The 15,358-nt window shown below is 50.9% G+C and overlaps 1 non-coding gene across 1 annotated transcript; it reads left to right on the forward strand.

The window, feature by feature from the left end:
• Positions 1–14,591: 14,591 nt before the first annotated feature.
• On the forward strand, positions 14,592–14,729 carry LOC114808558. Its single transcript, XR_003756405.1, has one exon. It is a non-coding gene; the product is annotated as a small nucleolar RNA SNORA7 (small nucleolar RNA).
• Positions 14,730–15,358: the final 629 nt, after the last annotated feature.

A 15,358-nucleotide genomic window follows, 5' to 3' on the forward strand; every position in this document is an offset into this window, starting at 1 on the left:
CTGGGGCCCCTTCTGTTCCCCATCTGCACCCACTCCCTTGGAGAACTCATTCGCTTCCATGGCTTTAACTACCACCTCTATGCGGATGATTCCCAAATCCCCATCTCCGGCCCTGATCTCTCTCCCTCTCTGCAGTCTCGCATTTCTTCCTGCCTTCAAGACATCTCGACTTGGATGTCCTGCCATCATCTCAAACGTAACGTGTCCAAAACAGAACTTCGTTATTTCCCACCCAAATTCGGTCCTCTCCCTGACTTGCCTATCACTGTAAACAGCAACACCATCCTTCCTGACTCACAAAGCTGTAACCTTGGCATTCTCCTTGAATCATCTCTCTCATTCAATCCATATATTCAATCTATCACTAAATCCTGTCAATTCGACCTTCACAACATCACTAAATCCCCCCTTTCCACTCCATCCGAACTGTTACCACGCTAATCCACTTATCCTATCCCACCTTGATCGCTGTATCGGCCTCCTTGCTGACCTCCATGCCTCCTGTCTCTCCCCATGCCCGGCTCATTTTTCTACAGAAATGTTCCCGACGTATTTCCCCACTCCTCAAACCTCCGACGTTTGGCCACCCATCTCCTCATCAAACAGAAACTCCTTACCATTGGCTTTAAAGCATTGAAATCACCTTGCCCCCTCCTACCTCACCACGCCACTCTCCTACCATAACCCAGCCCGCACACTCCACTCCTCTAATTCCAACTTATTCACTCTACCTCTATCTCATCTATCTACCAAGGAGCTCTCACCCATGTCCTTCCCCTGGCCTGGAACCCCCTCCCTTTCCGTATCCGACAGACAATTACTCTCCCCCCTTTCAAAGCCTCATTGAAGGCACATCTCCTCCAAGAGGCCTTCCCTGACTAAGCTCTCATTTCCTCTTCTCCCACTCCCTTCTGTGTCACCCTGCCTGACTCCCTTTATTCACCCCACCAAGCCCCGCAGCACTTACGTCCACATCGCAGCTTATTTATATTAATGTCTGTCTCCCCCTCTGGACTATAAGCTCGTTGTGGGCAGGGAATGGGTCAGCTACATCACTGTTCTGTCCTTTCCCAAGTCCTTAATACAGTGCCCTGAGCCACAGTGTGTGCTTAATAAATACGATTGATTGGTAGAAAAATGACCTGCACAGGGGAATGAAGTATGGACTGAAGTGGGGAGAGGCAGGAGGCTGATGCCGTAATCAAGGCGGGATAGGATAAGTGCTTGGAATAACGTCGTAGCAGTTTGGACGGAGAGGAAAGGGCGGATTTGAACGACGTTGTGAAGGCAGAACCGACAGGATTTGGTGCTCTCTTTCCCCCTTCAAAGCCCTACTGAGAGCTCACCTCCTCCAGGAGGCCTTCCCAGGCTGAGCCCCCTTTTCATTCGCTCCTCCTCCCCTCCCCATCGCCCCTACTCCCTCCCGCTGCTCTACCCCCTTCCCCGCCCCACAGCATTTGTGGATATCTGTACATATTTATTATTCTATTTATTTTATTAATGATGTGTAGCTATCTAAAATTCTATTTATTTTGTTGCTATTGATGCCTGCCTACTTGATTTGTTTAGTTGTCTGTCTCCCCCATCTAAACTGTGAGCCCGTTGTTGGGTAGGGATTGTCTCTAGCTGTTGCCGAATTGTACTTTCCAAGCGTTTAGTACAGTGCTCTGCACACAGTAAGCGCTCAATAAATACTATCGAATGAACGAATGAATGAATGAATGAACATGCAAGTTGAACGAGAGAGACGATTCGCGGACAACACCAAGGTTACGGGCTTGTGAGACAGGGTAGTGCTGTCTACGGTGATGGGAAGGTCGTGGGGAGGACAGGGTTTGGGTGGGAAGATATGGAGTTCTGTTTTGGACGTGGTAAATTTGAGATGTTGGCAGGACACCCAGGTGGAGATGTCTTGAAGGCAGGAGGAAATAGGAGACTGCAGAGAAGGAGAGAGATCAGGGCTGGAGATGTAGATTTGGGCATCATCAACTTAGAGATGGTAGTCTTGGGAGCAAATAAGTTCTCTCAAGAAGTGGGTGTAGATGGAGAATAGAAGGGAATGAGCCCGCCACTATTATGGGATGGGAGGCAGTGGAGGAGCCCAGGAAAGAGACTGAGAATGAGTGGCCACGGAGACAGGAGAGCCGGGGAAAGGACAGTGTCAGTGAAGCTAAGATCGGATCATGTTTCCGGGAGAAGGAGGTGGTCGGACAGTGTCGAAGGCACCTTAGTAGTCGGGGAGGATCAGGATGGAGTAGAGGCCGTTGGATTTGGCAAGAAGGAGATCGTGTGTGACCTCTGAGAGGGCAGTTTCAGTGGAGCAAAGGGGGAGGAGGCCGATCGGAGGGGGTCAAGGAGAGAACTGAAGGAGAGGGAGTGGAGACAGCAGGTGGAGACAACGTGGAGACAACTCGCTCCAGGAGCTTGGAGTGGAATGGTAGGAAGGAGATGGGACGATAACGGGAGGGAGGCGTGGGGTCAAGGGAGGGTTATTTTAGGAAAGGGGAGACAGGAGCTCATTTGAAAGAAGTGGGGAAGAAGACACTGGAACATGAACAATTGAAGATGATGGTTAAGGAGGGAAGAAGGGAGCAGGGCAAGGGTTTTGAGAAGGCGTGAAGGAAGAGGGTCGGAGGCGGAGGTGGAGGGGGTGGATTTTGAGAGAAGGCCTTCCAATCCCAGCTCGGCCCCCGGTCTGCCACGTGACCTTAGGAAAGTCCCTTAAACTTGTCTGGGCCTAGGTTTCCTCATTTATGAATTTCCTGCCTCCTAGATTTTTGAGCACCCTTTAAGACGGGGACTGTTATCTGATACGATTACGCTCTACCTCAGCACTTAGCACAGAGTGTGGCACATAGGGAGTGCTTAATAAATGCCATCACGTACAAAATGAAACCTAGGAGAGGATTTTCAAGGCTCACTTTGCGATGACCCAATGAGAGGAAAAGCAGCATTCTCCATTTCCATTGGTACGTGGAATGGAACAGTGCACATGGTTTTGCAGTGAAACTCCACCAACGGAATGGAATCGCTGGTTTCAAAGGTCTCCTGGCAGGCTCTCGGGGCCTCCCCTGGGATCCGGATGCCTTTTCTAGACTCTCCATTTTGTACGTTGCTGGAAAAGTCATTTCCAGAGCCTCAGAGTAAACCCTCCAGGAAAGCTGGGGAAATCGGTTAGACGGGATCAAATCCGAGAGCTCACACGCCCAAGCCCCAAAAGGACTGGTCTCGCTGCTCCTGTGTACTCGGGTTTTGAAACCGATGGAATCGAAAAGAATCCGGCGGGCAGGGGGACGGAGGCTTGGAAAATCTGCCTACAACCGCCAAAGGGGAGGGGACACCTCATACCTGCCTTCTGCTTTATTTTCCTGTCAGATCCTGGCTGCGATGCCAACCTTGTTTGGACAAGAGTGAGGCAGAAGGCATGCCAAGTTTACCTAGGGCACCTGCGCTCCCTCGGCCATCCAGGTTAGTGCGGAGAGCAGTGATACAGCAGAAAGAGACCTCTGCTCGGCACGGCGAAATGAACGTCAAGTGCTTAAGTGGTAACCCTGGGCCTTTCTGGCGTGGTTCTCCCCCTTCGCAAACCCCGTCAGGCAGCAACGCCTTCTCCAATCCAGACGGAGGTCGAAGTGGCCACATTCGAGGGTCATTTCAGAACCGGGCCGGCCTCAGCCCCACGGCGGAACCGAGTCCGGTTCCTTGGATCTCAGATCCCCCCAGCGTCTCGCCCAAATCGCATCGATAGCTTCTACGCACTGGGGCTGCACCTGTTCTACCATATTAGGCCAGAGAAACCACAACGAAAGGTGTGGGCCAGAAAGTCAGTGCCCCTTCCCCCTCCGCCCCAGGAAAGATGCCGCAACGGAGAAGTCAAGAGCAGCACGATACCTCTTAGAAGTGGTTTGGCTCCGAACGAGTGAGAAAGTGGGCAGGGTGTTCTGTGAGGGAGGGCCAGAAATACAACTCTTCTCTCCTTTCCAGCGACCTATAAGGCCTGTGCTTTCTTTCCTTGGACAATGCAGAGCTTTGCGCTCCTTCCACCACTCCCTCCTCCCTCACCTTCCGCACTCTCCCCTCTCCCCGCCAGAGAATGCAACAACAGCAGATGGATCCAAACTTCTGGGACAACCTCCAAAAGCCCCAAACTCTTTGGCTCCTTCATTTCATTTGCTCTCCCCTGGAATGAGAAATTTGGAAAAAGTGGTGCCTGCGGGATAGAAACTGGGGGTGGGGGAGGAGAGGAAGGGAGGGAGGGAGGGGCGGGGAGCAGTTCTCTCAGCCATCATCTTCAACATTATATTATCACCATCATCACCACCAGCATCACGTCATCGTCAATCACCACGATCCTTTTTTCCAGAAGGTAGCCTACCTTGGTGATGATCAAGCAAGAACTGCCCCAGAGGCCGGGATGAGGTGAAGCCAGGGGTCAGCAAGTCAGCCCTTCCTGCGGTCTCCCGATTTCACGGCAGCCCCCGCCTTTCCCTCCCCGTTGTCTGTTGCTCCAAGCCCCCGGTGCGGCGGTGTCTCCAAGGCAGGGCGAGTTGTCCCCTTGCAGAAGCTGGAGGAGGAACAGTGAGTCACGTTCATTCATAAATCCTCATTAAAGTCTTTCTCTTTTCCCCTGCTGTCAGAGGCAGGGGCGATCTGGGAGGGTCCAACGGCAGCCAGTGTGGGAGAGAACACAGATTCACACAAGCAAGGGCTCGCAGGCACTGCGGCGGCGTACCCAGGGGCTGGAAGAGCGGGGACTGAGTGTAAATGAACGAGAGGAGAGGAGAGAGGGAGGAACAGAGAGAGGTAGAGAGATGGGAGGGGGAAGGAGGCGGCTGGGGGGGGGGGGAAGGAGGGAGAAGGAGGGAGGGAGAGAGAGGTCCCTTTGTGTAAAAGGCAGAAATATAAATCTCTGCAGAAAGACCGCATATTCATGAGCTTGGGGTGGAGACAGAGAGGTACCTAGCAGCTGAGGTCTAATCCTCCACCAACCTAGGCTGCCCCTTTGCAAGAGGTGGCTGAGAGATTCATTCAGCCCATCGTATTTATTGAGCACTTACTGTGTACTGAGCGCCTGGGGGGTGGGGGCGGAGTAAACCTCCACAACGAAGAGACGCATTCCCTGCCCACGATGAGCTCACAGTCGAGAAGGGGAGACAGACGTTGACACGAATGAGTGAATAAATAAATTATAGCTCTATACAAATGTGCTGTGGAGATGGGAGAGAGGATTCCTTCATTCAGTCGTATTTATTGAGCACTTACTGTGTGCAAACCACTGGACTAAGCATGTGGGAGAGTACAATGTAACAACAGACAAATTCCTGCCCACAACAAGCTCACGGTCTAAAGGCGGAGATAACAATAATAATAATAATTACGGTATTTGTTAAGCGCTACACTGTTCTAAGCGCTGGGGTAGATACAGGGTAATCAGGTTGTCCCACGTGGGACTCACGCTTTTAATCCCCATTTTACAGATGAAGTAACTGAGGCCCAGAGAAGTTAAGTGACTTGCCCAAGGTCACGCAGCAGGCAAGTGGCGGAACGGGGATTAGAACCCAAGTCCAGAGCCCGGGCTCCTTCCACTAAGCCGGGCCGCTTTCTCGAGATGAGCGAAGGGAGCGAGACGCAGAAGGGAGTGGAAGAAGAGGAGAGGAAGGCTTAGTCAGGGAAGGCTTCTTGGAGGAGACGTGCCCTCCATGAGGCCCTGAAGTGGAGCGTACGGGGAGAAGAAGAGACGACGACCTTGAAGAGATGATAATCGGGGCTTACTGGGGGAAAGAGACGCTGTTCACGGTAAGCTCACTGTGGGTACGGAACATGCCTACCAACTCTGTTATACTTTAATAACAATAATAATAATAATGTTGGCATTTGTCAAGCGCTTACTATGTGCCAAGCACTGTTCTAAGCGCTGGGGTAGTTACAAGGTAATCAGGTTGTCCCACGTGGGGCTCACAGACTTAATCCCCATTTTCCAGATGAGGGAACTGAAGCAGAGAGAAGGGAAGTGACTTGCCCAAGGTCGCACAGCTGACAGACGGCGGCGCCGGCATTAGAGCCCATGACCTCCGACTCCCAAGCCCGGGCTCTTTCCACTGAGCCATGCCGCTTCAAAAAAAAAAGCTGCCCTACCCTGCAGTCCACTAAACAAGAGAAGCAGCATGGCTCAGTGGAAAGAGCACGGGCTTTGGAGTCAGAGTTCATGGGTTCGAATCCCGGCTCGGCCACTTGTCTGCTGTGTGACTTTGGGCAAGTCACTTAACTTCTCTGTGCCTCAGTTCCCTCATCTGTAAAATGGGGATTAAGACTGTGAGCCCCACGTGGGACAACCTGATTCCCCTGTGTCTACCCCAGCGCTTAGAACAGTGCTCGGCACATAGTAAGCGCTTAACAAATACCAACATTATTATTATTATTATTATTAACTGCTGGCAAGCGGCAAAGGGGAGAGGGAGTTTAGCGGCGACGGTAAAGCCGGCTAAGCCACCTCAGCTTCCCACCTCAGGGGGGGAAGTGCTTAATCCGGTCTGGCTAGTGACTTACTCTTCAAGAGGTGTAAATAAATAAATAAATTGAGGTATCTGTTAAGCGCTTACTATGTGCCAAGCACTGTTCTAAGCGCTGGGGTAGATACAGGGTCATCGGGTTGTCCCACGTGAGGCTCACAGTGAATCCCCATTTTACAGATGAGGTCACTGAGGCACAGAAAAGTGAAGTGACTTGCCCACGGTCACACAGCTGGCAAGCGGCGGAGCCGGGATTCGAACCCCTGACCTCTGACTCCCAAGCCCGGGCTCTTTCCACTGGGCGGTGCCGCGCTCTGGCAGAGGTGGGTGGCTGGGGAGCGGGGAGGATTCGGAGGGCTGCACACCGCCAAATGTAGAGGCCGTGTGGGTCCCCACGCAGAGCTCGGTTCCTGCTCCCAGGGGCCGCTTGGCTCGGCGACCTGGGGCTGCCTTGGGTCTGGCTAGTGACTTACTCTTCAAGAGCCGTAAATAAATAAATTGTGGTATCTGTTAAGCGCTTACTATGTGCCGAGCACCGTTCTAAGCCCTGGGGGATAGAAGGTGATCAGGTTGTCCCACGGGGGGCTCACGGTCTCCATCCCCATTTTCCAGATGAGGTCACTGAGGTGAAGTGAAGTGACTTGCCCACAGTCACTCAGCTGGCAAGCGGCGGAGCCGGGATTAGAACCCACGACCTCTGACTCCCAAGCCCGGGCTCTTTCCACTGAGCCACGCTGCTTCTCTGCAGGTGTAGAGCCCCAGGGCCACCGATTAGCCCTAGTGTAGGGACAGGCCTCCCCGCTGCATCCAATTCCTCTAGACTGCAGGCTCCTCGTTGATGGGGATGGTGTCTGCCGATTCATTCATTCACTCAATAGTATTTATTGAGCGCTTACTGTGCGCAGAGCACTGGACTGTGCGCTTGGAATGGACCATTCGGCAACAGATAGAGACGATCCCTGCCCAACGACGGGCTCGGAAGGGGGAGCCAGACAGCGAAACGAAACGGCACAGGGCCCTGCACGTAGGAAGCGCTCAATACACACCACCGGTGGATTTTTCACACACGGATCCCTTCCAGTCTAACTTCTAGCCCCACCAGTCCACCCAAACTGCCATCACTGGAGTAGATTTTTGTTTTATTGCTATCGTTCTTGTCTGTCCGTCTCCCCCGATTAGACTGCAAGCCCGTCGAAGGGCAGGACTGTCTCTATCTGTTACCGATTTGTACATTCCAAGCGCTTAGTACAGTGCTCTGCACATAGTAAGCGCTCAATAAATACTATTGAATATAGGAAATAGCAAGTAGTCAGTGAAGACATTTAAGGAGGGGAGTGATACGCTCTGAGGGGCATTTTTTTTTAAAAAAAAAAAAAGACAGCGGATGGGCTACGGCCAAACTAGCAGCAGAGCTCGGGCCAAAAGGTGCCACCTTCCCGACCGTCCGGTCCAGCAGATATAATAAAGACCATTAAAAAAAAATAAGTCCACCCCGAACGGGGTGTACCTAGGGCAAGGAGAGTCAGGAAATGTTCACGGGATGGGTGTGAGGTCGTAATTGCTGCTCCGCCATCACCACTCACTCCCTTTTGCTCTTCCCCCTCTCCCCGCCCCACAGCACTTGTGTATATACGTACAAATCTATAATTCTATTTACTTATCTTGATGCCTCTTTACAGGTTTCGATGTCTGTCTCCCCGCTTCTAGCCGTAAGCCCGGCGCGGGCAGGGATTGTCTTCTCTCTTTATTGCCGAACGGTACTTTCCAAGCGCCTAGTACAGTTCTCTGCACACAGTAAGGGCTCAATAAATAATAATAATAATAATGCTGGTATTTGTTAAGCGGCTACTTTGTGCCAAGCACTGTTCTAAAGCGCCGGGGTAGATACAAGGTCATCACGTTGTCCCACGCGGGGCTCACGGTCTTCATCCCCGTTTTACAGGTGAGGTAACTGAGGCCCAGAGAAGTTCCGTGACTTGCCCGAGGTCACACAGCTGGGAAGTGGCAGAGGCGGGATTAGAACCCATGACCTCTGACTCCCAAGCCCGGGCTCTTTCCACTAAGCATATGATTGAATGAATGAATGGATGCCCTTAGAGGTGCCCTTCCACTGATTTGTGACAACCCACTCTTCCTCTGTTCTGGGGCAGGAGAGAATCAGGCTCAATTATTCTTATTAGTAAAAATAACAATAACATGGTCATTATGATTATTATTATTCATATTAATAATGGTATTTGTTGAGCACTTCCTATGTGTCAGGTACTGTACTAAGCACTGGGGCAGACACGAGTAAATCAGGTTGGACACAGTCCATGTCCCTCATGGGGCTCAGTCTTAATCCTCATTTTACAGATGAGGTAACTGAGGCACAGAGAAGTGAGGTGACTTGCCCGAGATCACACAGCAGACAAGTGGTGGAGCTGGGACTGGAACCTAGGTCCTTCTGACTCCCAGGCTGGGTTCTCAACTTGTCCTCTGGGTGACCTTGGACAAGTCTCTTAAATTCTCTGTGCCTCGGTTTCCTCATCTGTAAAACGGGGATTGAATAACTGTTCTCCTTTCTAATTAGACTGTGAGCCCCATTTGGGCCAGGCACTGTGTCTGACCTGAGGATCTCGTATAAAAAGAATTAATAAGAATTGTGCTATTCGTTAAGCGCTTACTAAGTGCCTGATACTGTACTAAGCGCCGGGGTGGATACGAGCGAATCGGGTTGGACACAGTCCCTGTCCCACGTGGGGCTCACGGTCTCATCTACCCCAGGACTTAGAACAGTGCTAGGCACATAATAGCGCTTAAAAATAACGTTATTATCATTATTGTTACTATTGCTATTATCAGTACGATTATTATCCAGACACTGGCACGGAGTACGGACCGAAGGGGGGAGGTTGGAGGCAGGGAAACCAGCGAGGAAGCCAACAGAATTAGCACCACTGCTCTCTGACAAGTGTTTGAACCAGAGGAGTAACTGGTGGAGGGGAAGGAGGGACCCAAAATGGTTTTTTTAGAAAAAATGGGCAGCTTTAAACGGTAGACTGGAGGTGAGAGCGATGAGTCAAAAATGATAAGACGTGAGTTTCGGTCACCAGGAGCATGGCGACCTTGTCAACAGAGATGGAGAAGTCGGGAGGAGGTGAGAATTTGGGAGGGAAGAGGAAAAGTTTGGTTTTAGACACGTTGAGTCTGAGGTCAGAGAGGAAGAAAATCAGGAGAATACAGAGCTGGCCAAACCAAGATCCGATGGTATTTTAAGGAGGAGGGAGCGCTCCACAGAGTCGAAGGCAGCCGAGAGGTCGAGGAGGATTAGAAAAGTGTAGCCCACACTGGATTTAGCTAGGAGAAGATAACCCATCACTTTGGAGAGTGTAATCTTGGTAAAGAGGGAGCAAACCTGACTCTATTAGTTCAAGCAGAGAATTAGCAGAGAGGGCCGGTGTTCAACCTGATTTCCTCGTAATAATAATAATAGTGGTATTTGTTAAGCGTTTACTATGTGCCAAGCACCGTTCTAAGTGCCGGGGTAGACACAAGGTTGTCCTACGTGGGGCTCACCGTCTTAATCCCCATTTTCCAGACGAGGTAACTGGGCCCAGGGAAGTGAAGTGACTCGCCCACAGCCGCACAGCTGACACGTGGCGGAGCCGGGATTAGAACCCACCATCTCTGACTCCCAAGCCTGTGCTCTTTCCACTAAGCCACGCTGCTTCTCTCTACCTGCTCTCTGCTTGTATCTACCCCAGTGCTTAGTACAGGAAGTGAAATGACTTGCCCAGGGTCACACGGCTGACAAGTATCAGAGCTGGGATTAGTGCTTAACAAATGCTATTATTATTAGTATTATTATTATAAGCAGCAGGCATACAGAACCCTTCCCAGGAGGGAGATGGAGCGACAGCAGAAAGGGACAGTAGGGTCCAGAGAAGCTTTTTGAGTACGGGGGAGTGTGTTTGAAGGCAGAGGGAAAGGAGCTCTCCGAGTCGGAGAGTGAGAGCGAGAGTGAAAGAAAGAGGGGGTTGAAGAAAGCAGTAGGAGATGTGAGGAGGTCAGGAGCAAGATGAGAGGAAAGAGGGTCGGAGGGACAGGTAGAGTGCGAGATTTTTTATTGAGAGGGAGCCGGGAAGGAGAAGAATAGAGGAGGATTACTGTATTTACTGGATTTATTTGGAGCTCTTTATCAAAAGCATTCGACGTGTTTTTCCGCACACACTAACTGACTAAATTCATTAGCATAGCATCTTGGTGAGGTACAGAGAGGCGGATATTTTGCAGAAGGTGATGATGATAATTACGGTAATTTCTTAAGCGCTTACTGTGTGCCAAGCACTGTTCTAAGCGCTGGAGTAGATACAAGGTCATCAGGTTGTCCCACATAATAATAATAATGACGATGGCATTGGTTAAGCGCTTACTATGTGCCAAGCACTGTTCTAAGTGCTGGGGAGGATACAAGGTGATGAGGTCGTCCCACGTGGGGCTCACAGTCTCAATCCCCATTTTACAGATGAGGTCACTGAGGCACAGAGAAGTTAAGTGGCTTGTCCAAGGTCACGCAGCAGACAGGCGGCGGAGCCGGGATTAGAACCCACGTCCTCTGACTCCCAAGGCCGGACTCTTTCCACTAAGCCAAGCCGCTTCGCCAATGAGGCACAGAGGGGTTAAGTGACTTGACCGAGGTCACACAGCTAGTTAATGAGAGGGCCACAACTAGAGCCCAGATCACCTGGCTCTAACCACTTGTTAAATAATAATAATGGTAATTTTTAAGTGCTTATTATGTGCCGAACACTTTACTAAGCTCTGGAGTAGATACAAGATAATCAGGATAGACCCAGCTCCTGTCCCAAATGAGGCTTGGAGTCTTAAGAAGAGGGTGTAGGACTCCAGAGCCCAGATTAGAACCCAGGTCCTCTCGTTCCCAGACCCATTCTCTTTACACTAGGACACACTGCTTGCTAGAGTTGTTGCGAAAGTGATTTTTAATTTCAATCAAGGGTATTTATTGAGCATTTACTGTGTACAGAGCATTCATTCATTCATTCAATCGTATTTATTGAGCGCTTACCGTGTGCAGAGCTAAGCGCTTGGCAAGTACAATTCAGCACTAAAGAGAGAATCCCTGCCCACACCGGGTTTACAGTCTAGGGGTGGGGAGAGAGACATCAAAACAAGTATGGGGCATCAATATAAATGAATAGAATTATGGATATGTCATAAATACCTAAGTGCCTTGGGGTGGACGGGGGGAGAGCAAAGGGAGCGAGTCGAGGTGACGCGGAAGGGAGGGGGAGCTGAGGAAAAGGGGGCTTAGTCCAGGAAGGTCTCTTGGAGGAGGTGAGCCTTCAGTAGGGCTTTGAAGGGGGGCAAGAGTGATTGTTCGGCAGATTTGAGGAGGGAGGGCGTCCCAGGCCAGAGGTAGGACGGGGGCCGGGGGGCAGACGGCGAGACGGGCGAGACGGAGGCCCAGTGAGAAGATTAGCACCGGAGGAGCGGAGTGTGCGGGCGGGGATGGAGAAGGAGGGAAGGGAAAGGGAGGTGAGGTAAGACGGGGCAAGATGACGGAGAGCTTTGAAGCCAAGAACGAGGAGCTTTGGTTTGCTACGGAGATAGATGGGCAACCCCTGAAGATTTTTGAGGAGGGGGGTGACAGGTCCTGAACGTTTCTGTAGAAAGATAATAATAATAACAGCAGCAGAATGAAGTACGGACTGAAGTGGGGAGAAGCAGGAGGTTGGGAGGTCAGAAAGGAGGCTGATGCAGTCATCCAGTCGGTTTAGGAAGAGTGATTTTACTAACATGGTAGTGGTTTGGATGGAGAGGAAAGGGCGGGTCTTGGCAATAATAATAACAATGGTGGTATTTGTTAAGTGCTTACTATGTGCAAAGCACTGTTCTCAGCACTGGGGGGATACAGGGTCATTAGATCGTCCCACATGGGGCTCGCAGTTTAAATCCCCATTTTACAGATGAGGTAACTGAGGCCCAGAGAAGTGAAGTGACTTGCCCAAAGTCACACAGCTGGCAAGCGGCGGAGCCGGGATTAGAACCCATGACCTCTGACTCCCAAGCCCGGGCTCTTTCCATTGAGCCACGCTGCTTCTCTGTGAAGCAGTATCGTGAAGGAGCACTGGATTAATAACTGGGAGAGTAATAATAACGATGGTATTTGTTAAGCGCTTACTATGTGCCAAGCACTGTTCTAAGCACTGGGGGTAGATACAAGGTCATCGGGTTGTCCCACGTGGGGCTCACAGTCTTCATCCCCATTTTACAGATGGGGTAACTGAGGCCCAGAGAAGTTAAGTGACTTGCCCAAAGTCACACGGCTGACAGGAGCCGGGATTAAAACCCACAACCTCTGACTCCCAAGCCCGGGCTCTCTCCACTGAGCCACGCTGCTTCTCAGAGTACAACCGAGTCGGTAGACACATTCCCTGTCCACCAGGAGCTTACAGTCTAGAGAAATTGAGGAGGGGTGGAACATTAGTGTAATTATTCCCAGAAGAATAGTTTGGGGCTGGGCTTATCTAATAATGATAACAATAAATAATAATGTTGGTATTTGTTAAGCGCTTACTATGTGCAGAGCACTGTTCTAAGCGCTGGGATAGATATAGGGTAATCAGGTTGTCCCACGTGAGGCTCACAGTTAATCCCCATTTTAGGGATGAGGTAACTGAGGCACAGAGAAGTGAAGTGACTTGCCCACAGTCACACAGCTGACAAGTGGCAGAGCCGGGATTCAAACCCGTGACCTCTGACTCCCAAGCCCGGGCTCTTTCCATTGAGCCACGCTGCTTCTCTAGATATGTGTTGTTTGTTAAGCACTTACTATGTGTGAGGAAAATATAAGCTAATCGGAGCAGATACAGTCCCTGTCCCACACGGGGCTCACAATCAAAGTAGGAGGGAGAACAGGGATTGAATCTGCATTTTAAGGACGAGGGAACCGAGGCACAGAGAAGTTATGTTCGTAATGGGATTTGTTAAGCGCTTACTATGTGCCAGGCACTGTGCCACGCCCTGGGGTAGATACAAGCTAATCAGGTTGGACACAGTCCCTGTCCCACGGGGGGCTCACAGTCTTAATCCCCATTTTACAGCTGCCCTCCCTCCTCACCTCCGCCAAACTGATTCTCTTTCCCTCTTCAAAACCTTACTTAAAAATCACCTCCTCCAAGAGGCCTTCCCAGACTGAGCTCCTCTTCCCCCTCTACTCCCTCTGCCATCCCCCCTTTACCTCTCCGCAGCTAAAGCCTCATTTTCCCCTTTTCCCTCTGCTCCTCCACCTCTCCCTTCCCATCCCCACAGCACTGTACCCGTCCGCTCAACTGTATATATTTTCGTTACCCTATTTATTTTGTTAATGAATTGTACATCGCCTTGATTCTATTTAGTTGCCATTGTTTTTACGAGATGTTCTTCCCCTTGACGCTGTTTAGTGCCATTGTTCTTGTCTGTCCGTCTCCCCCGATTAGACCGTAAGCCCGTCAAACGGCAGGGACTGTCTCTATCTGTTGCCTACTTGTTCATCCCAAGCGCTTAGTACAGTGCTCTGCACATAGTAAGCGCTCAATAAATACTATTGAATGAATGAATGAATGAAAGCTAAGGGAACGGAGGCACGGAGAAGTTAAATGACTTGCACAAGGTCACACGGCAGACAAGTGGGGGAGCTGGGATTAAAACTCAGGTCCACTGACTCCCACGCCTGTGCTCTTTTCACTGGGACACACTGCTCCTTTGCCTTTAAAAACTCCCAGGAAGTTTTTTTTCTTTTTTGTTTAACTTACACTTTCCAGTCATTCACGTCTCCGACTTTTCTAAATCAAACCCACTAATCTTTCTCCTCACAAACTATTCGTTTTTCCACCGGTATCGATAACTAGGGAATGCTGAATACTCTGATAGGGGTGTCTATTTTCAGGAAGAAAAGCTAATATTACCTTGGGTTTTTATAGCACCTTTCTTCTGAGAATCTCAATAAGTTTGATGTATGCTTTCATACTAATTCTCCCACGGTCTCTGGGAAGATCGGAGAGCAGAAGCAGAAGTAATGGTTCTTACTAAGAGCCCATTACCCTCTCAGGGTCGCACCTGGAGAGTTTCCAGTCCTCCACCAGTCTCGGCTACGGGAGGGAGAGTCAAGCAGAGGCCTACCCGTACCGTTCCCAGCCTGGCCAGTGGCTAGCGAGCGGAAGGCCATCTGCTACAAGCCCAAACTCCCCCGTGCTGGGCAGCAGCGGTATGGGAGAGGGCGGAGACTCAGGTTCGCCACGCGGGAGGAGGCGGTGATAAACCACTTCCGGATTTTTACCAAGAAAACTCTATGGATACGCTTCCGGAACCGAACCACTGCGGCGTTCGGGGAGAGATGTGTCCACGGCGTCGCTATGGGTCGCCAGCGGAAGACAAGATAAGACAAGAGCCCATTGGGTGTGATACATTGTATAGGTAGGAGACAGATGTTATTATTTCAAATCCCTTCACACCTTATCAAATCACTTGCCAACTCCTTTCTTCAAAAACTCTTCACTGTTGGCTTCAAAGCTCTCCATCACCCGGCCCCCTCCTACCTCACCTCCCTTCTCTCCTTCTACAGTCCACCCCGTACGCTCCGCTCCTCTGCCGCTAACCTTCTCACCGCGCTTCGTTCCCGCCTGTCCCGCCGTCCGACTCCTGGCCCACGACTCACCTCTGGCCTGAAATGCCCTCCCTCCTCACATCCCCCAAACTAACACACTTCCCCCCTTCAAAGCCCTACTGAAAGCTCACCTCCTCCAAGAGGCCCTCCTCCCCTCCCCATCACCCCAACTCGCTCCCTCTGCCCTACCCCCACCCCGCCC

Source organism: Ornithorhynchus anatinus, chromosome X5, assembly GCF_004115215.2.
Source record: "Ornithorhynchus anatinus isolate Pmale09 chromosome X5, mOrnAna1.pri.v4, whole genome shotgun sequence".
Taxonomy (NCBI): Eukaryota; Metazoa; Chordata; class Mammalia; order Monotremata; family Ornithorhynchidae; genus Ornithorhynchus; species Ornithorhynchus anatinus.